Source organism: Lycium barbarum, chromosome 7 (assembly GCF_019175385.1).
Source record: "Lycium barbarum isolate Lr01 chromosome 7, ASM1917538v2, whole genome shotgun sequence".
Lineage (NCBI taxonomy): Eukaryota > Viridiplantae > Streptophyta > Magnoliopsida > Solanales > Solanaceae > Lycium > Lycium barbarum.
Window position 1 is genome coordinate 115,769,352 of NC_083343.1, and position 15,900 is coordinate 115,785,251.

General features: G+C 32.9%; 1 pseudogene; it reads right to left on the bottom strand.

Moving 5' to 3' along the window:
- Positions 1-5,311: 5,311 nt before the first annotated feature.
- On the bottom strand, positions 5,312-14,364 carry LOC132601800 (cysteine-rich receptor-like protein kinase 34; annotated as a pseudogene).
- Between the last annotated feature and the right edge of the window lie 1,536 nt (positions 14,365-15,900).

Consider the following 15,900-nt stretch of genomic DNA (forward strand, 5'->3'; position numbering starts at 1 on the left):
TACCGCTATTGATGAAGATCGAAGAGAAATTGACTGCAATAAACTTGTTTTTGAACAACAAATCTGTAAATCTTTCGAGTTCAATTTGAGCTACTTTTATGGACGATGAGTTCAATTTCAATAATTTTACAATTGTTTCTTCACCGCAAGTAACATCCACTCGATTTTGAAGAACTACTAAGAGAAATAATAAAAAACAAGATTTAATTTGTCAATTTCCTAGCCCTAAGCTTTGATTCCATGTTAAGATTCATCATTGAGCAAGGGGAAAAGCAATGAAATTAAGTAAAGAGAGGAACTCAGTGAAGGAGAAGAAGAATTTGATTGAATGGAAAATATCTGAGTTAGTTTCTAACTGTACAGTGTTGTGTATATATAAACATAACAGCTTAACCAACTAGTTTGTTATTTACTTACACTAGTTACACTTAGGTACCTCTAGTTCTACATACTAACACTTTGTACTCCTAACTACCAGCTATTACATTAACATCACTACATATATATCAATATACCATTCAGGCAAAGGGTTAGATAGAACGCACTAACTTTGACCTAAATCTTATAATTTTCTTAAGAAATTCATTTAATACGTATGAATCATTGTTACTTTAAAACCCATTAACACAAAAGGACTAAAAAAGTTCGTACCCACAAATTTCAAATTTGGAATCTGTCTCGGAGTATATACAGTGCATATATACCAAAGGAAAGTCTAAAAGAAAATTCCAATATACTTACCAGTGAATAGTGATATTGTATTTCTCTTTGTTGTAAACATCAACAATAAGAGTAGATCCTTTGTGGACATAGAGGGTTGGCCCTGGAAACAATAAGAGTAGATCCTTTGTGGACATAGAGGGTTGGCCCTGGAAACTTGCCATTCACCGTTAGAATTTTCTTTGATTTGCAGAGCCTTTCCAACGTAGCTTCTTTAACCTGTCATACCATGCAACGTCAATTAAGCCATATTATATAAACTACTATTAATTTTTATTTTTACTTGAAATCATTCAAATAAGAATCATAAATGGAGAGTAGTATATGCACAGCATAAGGATATTAGATATGTGCAGGGGCGGATGTACACTTTGAGGTCCGCTTAGGCAGTTAGGCCTAAATCTCGTATTTTTCTAAAGAAATCCATTTAATATGTATAAATTATTAACTTTGTACCTGTAGTTACTCAAAATGGTTAAAATGCCAAACCGATAAACTTCATATCCTTAGTAGGCGTTTGGACGTGCGGTCTGAAACCATGGTTTGAAACCATGAGATTAAACCAGCGTTTGAACATGCATTTCATATCATGGTTTCAAAAAATTTAAATATAAAACTTGGCCCATAATTTATATTTTATAAAGAAAGACCCATAAGTTGGTAAATATTTTTAACAATTACTCTCACCAACCATTTACCAACCACATTAACTTCCACCAACCTTTATTTATGTCTACCATGTGGGAGGATTATATTAAAGAGTAGTTACATTACTATTCATGTTAACTTTTCGTTTTTATTGAACTAAAGTTTGATCAATTGATGATGTAATTTTTAGAAAGGCCTTCTAGTTGCATATTAATTTTGTTATGAACTATAACTTGCTCATTTGGTAAGATTGTACTAGAATTGGGAATGTTTTGATAGTTTCATAACTTGTGGGGTTTTTATGTCTATAAGAAAAAATACAACTTAAGATATCCAAATTACATGTCCAAACATGGCTTCAAATCATGGTTTGAAACCGTGGTTTCAAACCATGTCCGAAGGAGAGATCACTTGAAGAAAACTACGTTAATATAACTCATCCAAATGAAACTAAGGGATTTTAAATTTGCGCAATCGGCCTTAGATAAGATCAGTTATATATGTATAATCAAAATAATTCGGATAAGGACTATAAATGGAGAAGCTGACAATAATTTTGTACTTACAATGAAACGATAAGGTTCGCAAAAGCTACGTAATAATGGAGGAAGATGGCAAGAAATATGAGACTCAAAGTATATGTCTTTATAACTATTTCTCCAGCCATCACTTTGAAGAAAAATTGTTATATTTTTTTCGTACTTAACTCTGCTTTCTAAATGGTAAGTTCTCTCTTGCTCACGGAATTTATAATGGAATCAAAGAAATAACGTACAGAAGACAATAACAGGATTAAATGCTGCGCACTACAAATAGTACCAAGAAAATGTTTTTAAGTCCTTTACGTTAATGGATAATTGTGTGTGTGTGAGAGAGAGAGGGGTGATTATTTGCTAGTGTTTTGAGTCATTGTTTATTTGTAATACACTGACCCTTGAACGAGTAGAACTAATGAACTTGGAAGTCTTGAACATGTTACGACTAAAGTTTTGCATAGAAAATTATGTTTTAGGTATGATACATACTAAATGAATTTTTTTCAATACGGCAGGGTTTGAGCCTAACCGATAGCGCCGCCCCTGGATATATTCATGGTCAAGCAAGTGATTTTTTTTTTTTTCCATAACGGGTGCACAGGATATTCTAACTCTGCCTGCTAATTTGATATCATGCAGAATATGTGACCCTTCCATCTTTCATGTTAGGCTAATTAGCCTCCTTTATTTACTTAATGTTATCTTCAATATAGGATAATTAGCATCCGCGACGTTGACATGAATTTACCGCAATTGCAGTGGAGAATCAGAAAGTTAAAAACAAAAAATTAAAAAAAAAAAAAAAAGAGAGAGAGAGAAATTATTCATCGCAGTAGAGATAAGACTTCCAATATTTTTCGGAAATTTAAGCAAAACAAGTTTAACTTAACTAGCTTAGGCCTTAGAACACTAATATATATTGTAGGTGATTTTGAAGGAACCAACGCTAAAAATTCCGAATAACCAAGGTAAGTACTAACCCCTAACTCATATGTATCTAGCTTAAGATCATCATTATATAGAGGTCATACTTATTAGAATCTCCACTTTAATTAATTTGCCGTAAGCTACTAGGGTTTGAAATATGAGACATGTTTTAAATTCAAGGTATACCCTCTTTAAGGTGTTTATTCGCTAGTAGCAAGTTATGGAAGAATTTGTCAGAATTAGTCGATAGGAGTCAAGTGCAAGAAGAATTAAAAGCATTGTGTGCTAACTGATAACTCACTACTTGTTTGTGATAATAAATTACATGTTTGAAGCAAAAAATATGTGTAAATTGAGATAGATTTGATAATTTCAAACCTGGTTGTGGTGCCACAAATATCCTTACTTTTTGTGATGATTTAAGGGTCGCTACAAAATGTTGCCCCAAAAAGATTTAGTATTTCTTTTACAGTTTTACTGAATCTTTAGGAGTGTCATTGTTATATTTTACAAATTATACATGATTGGAATAAGTAAATTAGCACATATCTTCTGTAATCTTCATATCTTATATCTATTTCATCTTTTATTACCACTTACTTTATCCTTTCCTTTTAATTTCTTGATGAAAACGAGAAGGCCTGATTGTCAACTCTGTTAAACGTATTATTCTCTGTTTGGCATTTTCTAATTTATGTTTGCGTAAATAAGAATTCATCTATCTTTTTTCATTCTTTGCTTATCTTATAGTAGACTCCCTTAATTACTTTTGTTTCACTAACGTCTTGTCTATATAGGGTCTGTTTGGAAAGCCTCCTGGTAATTGGAATTGTTGTAATTACTAGGGTAGTAATTACACAGTATTGTAATTAAAACGACTTGTTTGTTTGTCATACAAGCGTGTTGTTTTGATTGCACAAGTGTAATTACACAGTTTGTTTAATTTAAAATAAAATTTAAAATTAATATTAAAAAAACATGTGCCTTTATAAATGATATTAAATTAGTTATTTAATAACACATTGTTTTTTGAAAAATATATTAATTAATAATCATATATTTGTAACAAATGTTGTAAAAAATAATTGATATAAAATTTTCAAATTAATAATATTTTTATTTTAATTAATTATAAAACTTAAAAGCAGACTTTTTTTGTGAGAACATCAGGGATGAGATTTTTGACAAAAAAAAATTATAAATATAATGCCATAACATAATTCAAATGTTTGACAAAAAAATCTATTAACTGTAAGTGAAAAATAAACAACATGCAATGTGAAATAACAAGTTAATAGTACTAAAGCAAATAAATTAAAATCGAAAATATAACCTACATTCAAAATCCAAAAGAAAAAGCTTAACATAATACTCTTATGTCAAATTCCAACATTACATAAGTTCCAATATGACTTAAGTAAAGATAATTCAAAAGAAAGGAAAAATAAAGTTTATAACCTCATTCATAACGAAATTCTACTTTAATAACGTCACTCATTATATGCTAAGTTTGTTAATGACTCATTCTTTCTAATATTAAGAGGTGTAGTTTAAAAAATTAGAATAATAGCACGGTTATGTTAAATTAATAAAATAAAATAAAAAATGCGAGCAATTACATGAAACCAGAAGAAGTAAAGGTTGGGATTGAGAAGAAAGAAAATGATAGATAAATAATATATTTTAAAAATAAAGATAATTAAAAAGTAAAAATAAAAGAGAAATTAAAATAATAGAAATAAAAAATAAATTAAAAAAGAAAAGAAATTAAAATAAAACAAAAAAGAAAGAAATTAAAAAGTAACTCTGGAATTACAGGGTGTAATTACACCCAATTCTCAGTCCCCCTTGAGAATTGGAGAATGTAATTACACCCTCTCAATTACACTTAATTCTCACCTAACTGTGTAATTACTTGATCAAACAAACAGACCAAACTATGTAATTACACCTAATTCCAATTACCTGGGTGGCTTTCCAAACAGGCCCATAAAGTTTTCATAGTTGGACTCATTGCATAATTTTTCCTTTTCATTCTTTGTTCATCTTAAAAATAAAAACATTCTTATTAGGCAGGTCTAATGGATGCTTTCCAAATAATAACTGCGTGAATACACCAAGTCAAAGAGCATATTGGACGCTAGAAAAACAGGGAATCAATGAAATATCTTTACTTTTCAATGCTCTTTCTGTCACAATTTTCTTTGTGTCCTTATACAAGTATGATTAAAGAGTTTTTCTGTAAGGGTTTCAATTGCAACTGTATTGATTTTTATGTGTGAATTCAATTAAGGAGGTATAAGGGAGTATCCCTAATATTCACAGAAGGATTACAATCGTTTAATTTATCCAAAACTAAGGAAATCAGACTTATTTCCTCCGTTACAATTTATGTGACGCAGTTTGAATCGATATCGAGTTTGATATGAACCGAACACTTTTGAAAATTATGATTCTAAATTATAGCATATGTGCGGCTATAAAAATTTAAACATTGTGGCTTTATATATACATGTGGTAACATTGTGTGGTTTACCCACAAAGGTGGCCGAGTTGATTGAGGAGGAGACTCCCAAATGAGGGGTCGCAGATTCGAAACTCTCTGTCCTGTGTGATTTGCGAGTTATTATTCAGCGAAATAGTTGGGTGTACTGGCTCAAACACTACCACTATTGAAAAAAAAAACAATCAAAATGTCTATTGTTATAATTCGGCCATTCTTGATTGACTTGGTTTCATTTCGGCCACAAAGCTAAAATACTGGAAAAAGTATATTAAACAGAAGTAAGCACGACAAAAAGGTTAGTTTACTCTTTATCTTATTCATTCAGCTCATTTACACCTTTAAAAAAAAAAAAGGAAGAAGAAGAAGACTGAATCTAATCATGAAATTGAACTTTACTAAGAAAATACCTTACATTATTGAGAGTCTATTTATAACATCCCAGCCATTTAAGATGAACAAATACAATGCAGTACACTTGATGCTTTCAAGCCTTTTCCATCATAATAGCTACCTTGGATAGACTTCAGTAATTGGGTCTCGTCAAACAGACGATACGCGACAATGGAATGGATTTTTTGTTGAGTTGATCGAACTTTCTTATCCCAGTATAATCCTTAAAAGATGCAGGTCGATTTGACTTGGGTAGAGTAGCAAAATCGGTACTGCGAATATGAGCTATCAAAACAGTTGTAGGTCTTTCGTCTAAATCATTTTGAACACACAACAACCCGATGTGAATACGTCTCATGACTTCAGATGTTGAATTTGAGTCATCAAGAGTTGGATCAACAAGTTCCATAGCTCTACCATCTTTCCACAGATTCCAAGCCTACATAGATATAGACAATCATCTCAGTAAGGTTAGTCACGTTCAAGAATCATAGACTTGAAAATAAGGTTAATTTCACGGGTGAAATCGAATTTCCGGTTTATTATACCAAAGTCACAAGACTAAAACTTTTCTCACTTGAAAAGATTTGACTCTTCCTATGTTGCACAGAAAATTATAATAGGAAACCCAACAGCCGACACCAGAAATGCAAGTAGCATGCTAAAATTAACAAAAATGCCAAGGTAGGTATGCCATGTCGGCCTTGAGAATTTCAGCTACGGTCACTGAACTTAAGGTTTAATTTATAGCAATAAAATAATAAAACTCGATATATTACTTCTTTTGCCCATTCAGATTTACCTGATAAATTTTTATGGACTGAAAAAATAGAGTATTGTTGTAAAATATATATATATGAATGTCCATATGGCCTAGGTTTTTCACATGTTCTAAATAAGGATAGGTACATGTACATTTGGTGGCATGTATGAAATGAAGAAAATGAAGCAACACAAGTTTGATTTTAACTCTTGGTGTTGTCATTGATGACTTCATCAAGAGATTTACCATCTCTATAAATAGATGGTTAAGTTCTCAATTTGTGAAGAGATATCAACAAGAAGTGAATAAAATATCTCTCTCCTTTCTACAAAATTATTAGTTTGCTTCTCTTGTTTATTTCCAATTATATAGTTTTATAACACGTTATCAGCACGAGTCTCTAATATTTTATTTGAGTTTAGCCCATATCGGTACTACCGTCTTTGAATAATCCATGCCTTACTGAAAATCAAGGTATTGTCCTACCCATCTAAAATAATATACCTATGCAGAAGTTTTTGTTATTTAAGGGGTTGCAATTATAAATCATCCGGGAAACGGTTCACGACGGTGTATGTAATCAAGTATTGTTTGCAATTCTTCATGAGGTTTGGGTATCTAGTAAGTTATACTTGTATCTTATAATAAAAACAGTTTCCATCACAGGTAAAGTGATTTGAGCCTTTTTGCTTATTATTGTTGGTTTAATATTTTTAATTCACTTCTAATGTTACATGCTATGTTTAATTTGGTACTTGTTTTTAGAATGATCCCAGAAGTGACATTCATACTTCACAAGTCTAAAGTATCACTAAATTTATTTATATTTATGGATCATGATCACTGGAAGTGATGATTCATATATAGGCCTCCATATTGTGATTTATATTGAAAATATGTTAGAGAAAAATCTCTACATTAGATGCATATCTCGATTTGCTCCTGAAGTAGCAATATCTTAAAAGAAATTTTAAGCTATCACAATTTGATATGCTTAAGGTCTGCACGTTCAGATGATTGTGTTCCATTTTTTAAGAATGAGAACTTTTGATATAAGCTATAAATATAGATCCATTCCCTAAAGTGAATGTGATAATATGTAGTAAAGCTATAAATATAAACGTGCATTTGATTGTGAAAATATCATGATCCATCTCCAGAAGAGATAATTATTTATTTACAAGTATCATGACACTAGCAATGTCCAAATAATATCTGATTATGATAAATAAATTGAAGTCTCTTGAAGATGTTATATATGATAATACCATTCATCGTAGATCATAATTGGTACGATCGGAACATTGTAGTAGACCTGAAGTTTACTAACAAATGATCGGAATATTAAATATCTTCAGGTTACTATGGGTAAGAAATACACAAGTGCAATGTTACCCGAGCATGATGAGATCACATACCACGATAAACCAGAAGTTTATTGATATACAATTTCATGCAATAGTAAACCAGAAGTTTATTAAAAGAAATAGCACTCGTTATAGTAAACTTGAAGTTTACGGGTACAGATAATTTTATCAGTTGACAAGACCATTTTGATCGTCCTGATTTAAATCTGATGTGCTAATTGAGTAATAAAAACATATTGAAGAACTAGAAGATTCTTTAAGAATTTGTTAGTGTTGCTTGTTCTCATGATAAGTTGATTACACCAGCTAATGTTGGGACTGAATCCCCAAAATTCTGAAAAATATAAAAGGTGAATGTGGGCCCCTTCACCTGTAATGTAATGTCTTAAATAGATGCATCTATGAGACGGTCTCATGTATGTTTATTGTCCACTGGCAGTTTGACATTTACGAAGTTGCTTGCTCAAAATGATTGAGTTGGAAGCACAATTTTCAGAATATGTAATCAAGACAATCATCTTGATAATGCTGGTTTATATCTAAGTTGGTTTGGCATTAGATGCCTCCATAATACAACCAAACTATTGCTTATGAGAACAGAGTTTCAGATGTTGGTCTGAGATATGATATATTGCATACGACAGCACTTGTGTGCTTCAGATCAATAAATTTTGATAAATTCTCCCCTCATATTTGGTTCAGGGTCAGGAACTAGATATTTCCATCTTTTAGCATTTGATGTGCGGTACATGATTAATGGATATACCATGATGCACACATATGGATTTTCCCAAAGAAAATGGGGACATATGTCACTAAAATAAAGGGGAGAGAATAAGCAGCTAAGAAATATGTTGTGAATTATCATCAGTATGATCCTCAGATAATTCAAGTCAAATGCTGGAAGCATTTGCTGACCCAACTATTTCATATTTCATCTGCAAAATGTTCCTAATGTCCCTGAAGGACAGAGTCTACAACATGCATGGAGCATGGTAGACCAATCGGTTCCAAATATAATAATCCTTGAAAAAAGGGAGGAGCAAATGATCATAATAAGGAAGAAAAGTGCTCTTGAAGAGCCGACGACATAACACTTCATGAAACCTTATGTGAGGTTCAGGTACCTGAAAATAATGAAGTGATGAGATCTCAGTAAGTTATGTCGAATTGCGAACCGATACAACATGATATCTTGTCGACAATATTTTGATACAATATAGCGCAATATTGTAAAAGATTGTGAGGATCTAAATTCTACGTCTATTAAAGCATGCTGACTTAGAAATTATTATCAAGTGAAATGACGCATCTTGGTAAGCATAAAACTTATTTGACCTGCTGTCCAGACACCAGAAGATGTCATATCATTTAAATAGAAATAGATGTTTTCACATCCTATATGAATTACTTGACAAAATTTATATGAAAATTTCTGAAGGATTCAAAATGCCTGAAGCATATACAAATTCTTGGGAAACTTGTTTATAAATCCTTAAATGGATTAAATGAATCAAGGCTGATGTACTGAAATCGCCTTAATGAATATTTATTGACGAAGGGTACCAATAAGATCATGTTTACCCTTGTCTCTATATGATAATCAGAACCTTTCATATTATTATGCAAGTTGATGACTTGAATATTATTGGAGCTCTTGAAGAGTTTCCAAAAGCACTTGATTATATCTGCTGAAATGAGAAAATTGAAATGGTCCAGAAGTACCATATATTTGTGCAGTTGATGCATTTATATATCTTGCTATAACTACAGGCGTGATATAATTTACTCCAACATGGAGTTATTGAAATAGATCAACTGCATATTGCAAATGAAAGCCCTGACATGAATGTATTTGTCCTAACCAATACTGTCAAGTGTTTTGGACATACAGGGCATTCATCTGATCGACATAAGAATTCAATCCAGATGTTTTATCTATTTCCATGAAGGATTATTGTCATGACAGTCAAATCATAGAAAGACAACAAGAGATTATGAAGCAAGTCATGATGTACTTGTCCTAATTGCAACAATATTATACGGCGATGATGCAACTCTATCTGAGAAATGAAGATGCAGATCATCAACCAGTTCGTCAAATGATCATTTGACAGATTTGATAAAAGCTCTGTCAATCTCAAGATATGATAAGTTGGTATACAAGATTTGTTACATCATCGTCAAGAATTATGTGATGCTTTAATCAGGGGGAGAAAATACGCACTGTACTCTTTTTCCCTTGACTAAGGTTTTGTCCCATTTGGGTTTTCCTGACAAGGTTTTTAATGAGGCAGCTCTCAAAGCGTATTATTAGATATGTGTACTCTTTTTCCTTCATTAGGACTTTTTCGCACGGGGTTTTTTCCTAATAAAGTTTTAACGAGGCACGTCATCTATTAATGGTTTAAAGCAATCTGGGCGCATGTGGTATAACCGCCTTAGTGAATATTTGTTAAAGGAAGGTTATACAAATGACGCAATTTGCACATGTGTTTTTATAAAGAAAGTAATATCGGAGTTTGTTGTACTTGCTGTATATGTTGACGACATAAACCTTATTGGAACTCCTGCAGAGCTCAAAAAGGCAATTGATTATTTAAAGAAGGAATTTGAGATGAAAGATCTTGGAAAGACAAAATTATGCCTTGGTTTGCAAATTGAACATTTGACAAATGACATTTTTGTCCATCAATCTGCTTATACAGAGAAAGTGTTGAAATGATTTTATATGGATGAAGCACATCCATTAAGTACTCCGATGGTTGTTCGATCACTTGATGCGAATAAAGATCCGTTCCGACCTCAAGAAAAGAATGAGGAAATTCTTGGTCCAGAAGTACCATATCTTAGTGCAATTGGTGCACTAATGTATCTTGCTAATACCACAAGTATATATTATCGGGGAAGTTTTTCCAGATAAATGGTATTGGACAAAGATGTTTTACACATTACAATAATGTTTCTCATATGATGACATGACCGCCACGTAATCAGAGTAAAAAATTCATCAGATAATTGTTACTCAATCAAATTCTTAGGGTTCTCTAAAGGTAAAGCAATAGAATTATGTAGGAGGAATAGGAAAAAAAGGATGGAGTTGTTCCACCCCCTTATTAGATGGAGTACAACAACAACAACAACAACATACACAATGAAATCCCACAAGTGGGGTCTGGGGAGGGTAGTGCGTACGCAGACCGGTAGAGAGGCTTTTTTCGACAGACCCTCGGCTCCTTATTAGATGGAGTAAAACTGGAAAACACACTAAATTTTGAATAATAAATAAAGGGAACTCTTTCGGGAAAAAAAGAAGATAACAGTCCACATCAATACATTTAATTTGAGCTTACAAGAATAAGAAGGTCTTCAAGTCCATCTTCATGATAAAACGGCCTATTTCTCTTTCCACTTATTATTTCCAGAAGAAGCACACTAAAACTGAATACATCTGACTTCACAAAGAATTGACCATGGAGTGCATATTCTGGTGACATGTAACCGATAATAAAGAAGAATAATTCGCATTAGTATTGTGCTGTAAGGACCAATTAGGAAAAAATTCAAATTTTTTTCAACATAAATGTTCACTCTTGACATGTGTGGCAACAAATAAGGAGAATTTTCTGGTCTAACCTATAAAAATTGAACTAAAATATTTTGGAAGTAAAAAAGGAGAGGAGGGGTCAGTTGTGATATATGTGGCCACACACATCACTATGTCGCCACTGGGAAGGGTAACATCTGAAGTTGTTGAGAGAATAGACACTTACTATGTCCCAACAATTGTGTTAGTGCTTCCTTCAGTTTGATCAACTCCAAAGATTCTAGCCATGCCGAAATCTGAGATTTTTGAGTTCATGTCTATGTTTAACAATATGTTGCTTGCTTTGAGATCACAGTATATGATTCGGAGACGGCAGTGGCGGAGCCAGGATTTATGTCAAGGGGGTTCAAAAATATAAAGAAGTCATAAATGAAGAAGTTAAGGGGGTTCAATGTCTACTATATATATATAAAAAATAATTTTCACCTTGTATATACAGTGCAATTTTTCGCCGAAGGGGGTTCGGATGAACCCCCTTCTATAAGGCTAGGTCCGCCACTGGGAGACGGGAATCTTCATGAAGATAAACTAATTCTCGTATTATTCCTCTAATAATCTTGTCACGTACTGACCAAGCCAATGATGCTTGATTCTTCATGTCTTCATATTCAGTCACAGACGAATGTTCCAAACCAGATAAAACATCTTTGAAGAGCTAACTCTAAACATGAGAATAGTCATTACCGGTAGCAAATACAGGAAAAACTATTAAGAAAGAAGATGAATTTATTACCCGTTTGGACATGAGAAATTTTTGCTTCAAGTTTTTTTTTTTTTTCCCCAAGTAACTGTTTGGTCATACATTTAGCCAAATTTCCACTCCAAACTTGAAAAAGAGTTGAATTTGAAAATTTGGTTTGAACCAGTTTTTCAAGTAAAAAACAAAATTTCCCTCACAACACTTCAACATTTTTTAAAGTGAAATGCATATCCAAACACATCTTCAACTTCTAAATACCCTTTTTCAACTTAAATTCATATAGTAATTTTTAAATATCATCCAATTCATGTCCAAATGCCTACTTAGATACATATATATAAACCAACATACCAAATAAAAAGTAATTGAGGCTTTTGTTAGGCACGAACTCTTAGATGAGTATCTTTTCTTCTCCTTCCAAACAAAAACCAAGCAGTCTCACTAAATTTCTGTGTTGAAGCTTGGGTACAAGTACAACCTCATTCGTAAATTCTTCTACACCTTGACTTGACCTTCTTGATAGCCTTTTTACGGCTACCTCTTATCCAGTAAGAAATTCCCCCTGAAATTAAAGAATTAAGAATTTTTAGTTTTACAAGAACCATGTGTTTTAAAAAAGAGTACTTTTTTAATTGGAATTCCATCATGCGCTGCATCCGATTTAAGCATATTGAGTCCAGATGAAGAACCTGGTTTTAAGTCAACAACCACAACATGTACTTAGAAGTATGAGAGCGATAAAGTGAACTATGGTGCTTGGTGTATCTTGGCATGGATTAAACATGAAGAAAACTAGTCATCTCTAAACTATCTGTAGCATATAGTATTAGTTAACTCTACCTTTAGTTTTGGATGGAGCCCGAGGAGGCACGGGTACTTTTTTTGATGTTGTAGAAAAGATACGCCTCATACCTGATATTACAGCTAGGGTAGTAAATTCTAACACCCCGTTGTCCATAACAGCAGACTGGGAACTTGGTTATCACAGTTTTAAGGCACTTTAGGCAGTCAGAAGCTGAAAGATCAGGAGTGCACTGAGCAAGGGTATATATCGCTATATCTGATTAGTGAAATTGGTTTCGTTAGTTCCAAATCTTGTGTCTGAGCGATCAAGAGTAGTCGCAACGTCATCCATCATGTCTCTTAGCTGATGGCTGAACTTATGCGGTTCAATGTTAATTGTGCGACCATTACGTAGCACGTAACTGCGGGATTCATCTGGACTGGAAAATATGGATGGATCTGGCTCGGGATATGTTGATTGATTTGAATATCGTAAGAAACAATGGTCATACCAAACCATAGACATTTTTCCTTTAGGGAAATACTGAATTATGTCTATAGTAACAACAATCACACAATCTTGACATTCGGACTCGGAGACATCACCTCTACACAGAAACAGGCCATAAATTATTTCAGAACCATCTTCACCGCCAGAAGTGGAGTTGTAATAAGTTTTTCCACCATAGGCATTAGATGAAAGGGTTGATAGTAGCAACTTGAGGTTAGAACGATACGAGCTATATGGACTGTAGGTAATTGTGTTTGGGCAGTCATTTCCAGGAGGTGTGCTTTACACTACAACGAATTTGGCTGATGGGCAAGAAAAGAACGATGGGTGCTAGAATACAGTGGCGACCCAGAATTTTTACCAAGCGGGTTCAAAATATAAATAAGTATATATACAAAAAAAAATCAATAAAATAAAATTTAATTAATGAAAAATAATTAAAATATATTATTATAATTGTACTCTAGAAAGGAGATGGCTATGAATGTAATGGAACTTGATGTTTGGATTTTTCGCAGTTGAAACTTGAAAGGACCCAGCCGAGAAAAATGAGGAGAAGTTTGGGAATTAGGCTCTCTGTTTATACCTTTAGAATTATATGTACATGGAAAAACTTTCCTAAGTTATATGTGAAAGAGTCTCTTTTGTTTTTGGAGAAAAAGAAATATTGGAAGAGTAAAATGGTATAGTTATTACACAGATAACTTTCACGAACTCAGATGTTTGGTGAAAAAATGAAGCCACTTTGCCGTTAGACCAGACATACTTTTATGTTCAAAGTGAAGTCAATATTTAACTTATAACTGTATTTAGTCAAAGACAAATCAAATATGCCTATATATACCGTGTAATTTTTACTAATTTGACACTATGTAGGTCCACCCCTGCTAGCATCCTAATATGCATGGCGGGATATTATTGAAACTACAAGGCATTATGCCGATTGGGAAATTCCTTCAAGTCGAGATTTGGGCGCATTTTGTGAGTGGAAGGTGAGATTGTCCAATAAGTTTTTGAGAAAACACATTTCAAGCGTAACTTCAAAAGTTAATTTTTGAAATAAATCTTTGTTGCTAAATTCTTAAATATGTATGGATAATCACATCGTAACACGTTTTTTTGCAAGTTATGAGAAAAAAGTTGAAAAGACACATACCAATCTCAGCATCAAGGAAAGAGTAGAGCACCACCCTTTATGAATCTTCTTTCCTTTATTTTTCTTCTTAATAGAAAGCCACCTTATAAGAGGTGACGGGTTAGGATTCAAACTATCTTATTACTAATCAGTATAGAGAGTTTAAGTTATATGCACTCACACGGTGTAAAACATATTTTACACAATCAAGTCACTTATTATGAAATTACAGGTAAATTTTCTTATAAGCATTAATTGGCAATTTGGTAAAAATGGTATTAACTTATTATCACAAGTTAAAAATAGTAGAGAGCGACAAAAAATTACACTGTTAATACATTTGGTCAATTGAATTGCCTCATTTTTTATGAATGAAATTGTCAACAATAAAAGCATAGAATTAAGGGAACAATAAAAGCATATAATTAAGGGAAAGCAATAAGTTAAATTGCATGGCAAAAGATTACAGTAGAAAGGCCATTGATGATAGATCTTTCTAGGAAGAGTCTGTCCTATATATTTGAATATTTAACTCGAAAGAGTCCTAGAGTTCTAATTCCACCAATCAATAGTGAGTATTGTGATTTGTGAAGGTTCTATGTTCGCATTAACCATAACGTCTTTTTTACTCTATATCCTTATTGACATAAAGATAAGTGTATGTCTATCAAAAGGAATTCAAAACCCATTATCATATTATAAATGGTATATACATCTATCAATGGGAACACAACTTAACAAGTGAACCTATTACCTACCATCTTTTTTGATGACGTGCTAATCAGAGTTCTAATTGATATATGTTGTAAATATTAGTAATGGATATCCATTTAATTATACTTGAAAACCATGAATACTTAGTCACCAAGGAAACTTGGCAACCAAGAATACCAGGCCTTCAAACTATTATCATGTTTTTGGCCACCATTTTCCTCCTATAAATAGGAGGTCCATTTGATGAATTGAAAGAGCAATAAAAATCTCTCTCGCTCTCCCAACTTCTTTGGTTATATCTCTTATGTCGTGTATTTTTAATATTATTTTATAACAATATATACTTTATCTTTTTCCCTCTTCCCCTCTTTTTCTCTGGTTCATCTCTATCCCTTTTCAAAGAATTTTTTTTTCTTTTTTATGACATGAAAACCCGCAGCGGCCACCCTTCGAGAGCGCACAGGGTAAACCCAACTCCTGTGCAAGAGCTCGCAAACAACATAGGAGAGATAACCCGCACTAGGCAAGCCCTGTGTGACGAGCTCGACCCAGAAGGCAAATCCCTGCTGTCGTAGGCGGAATTTCGAGCCTGA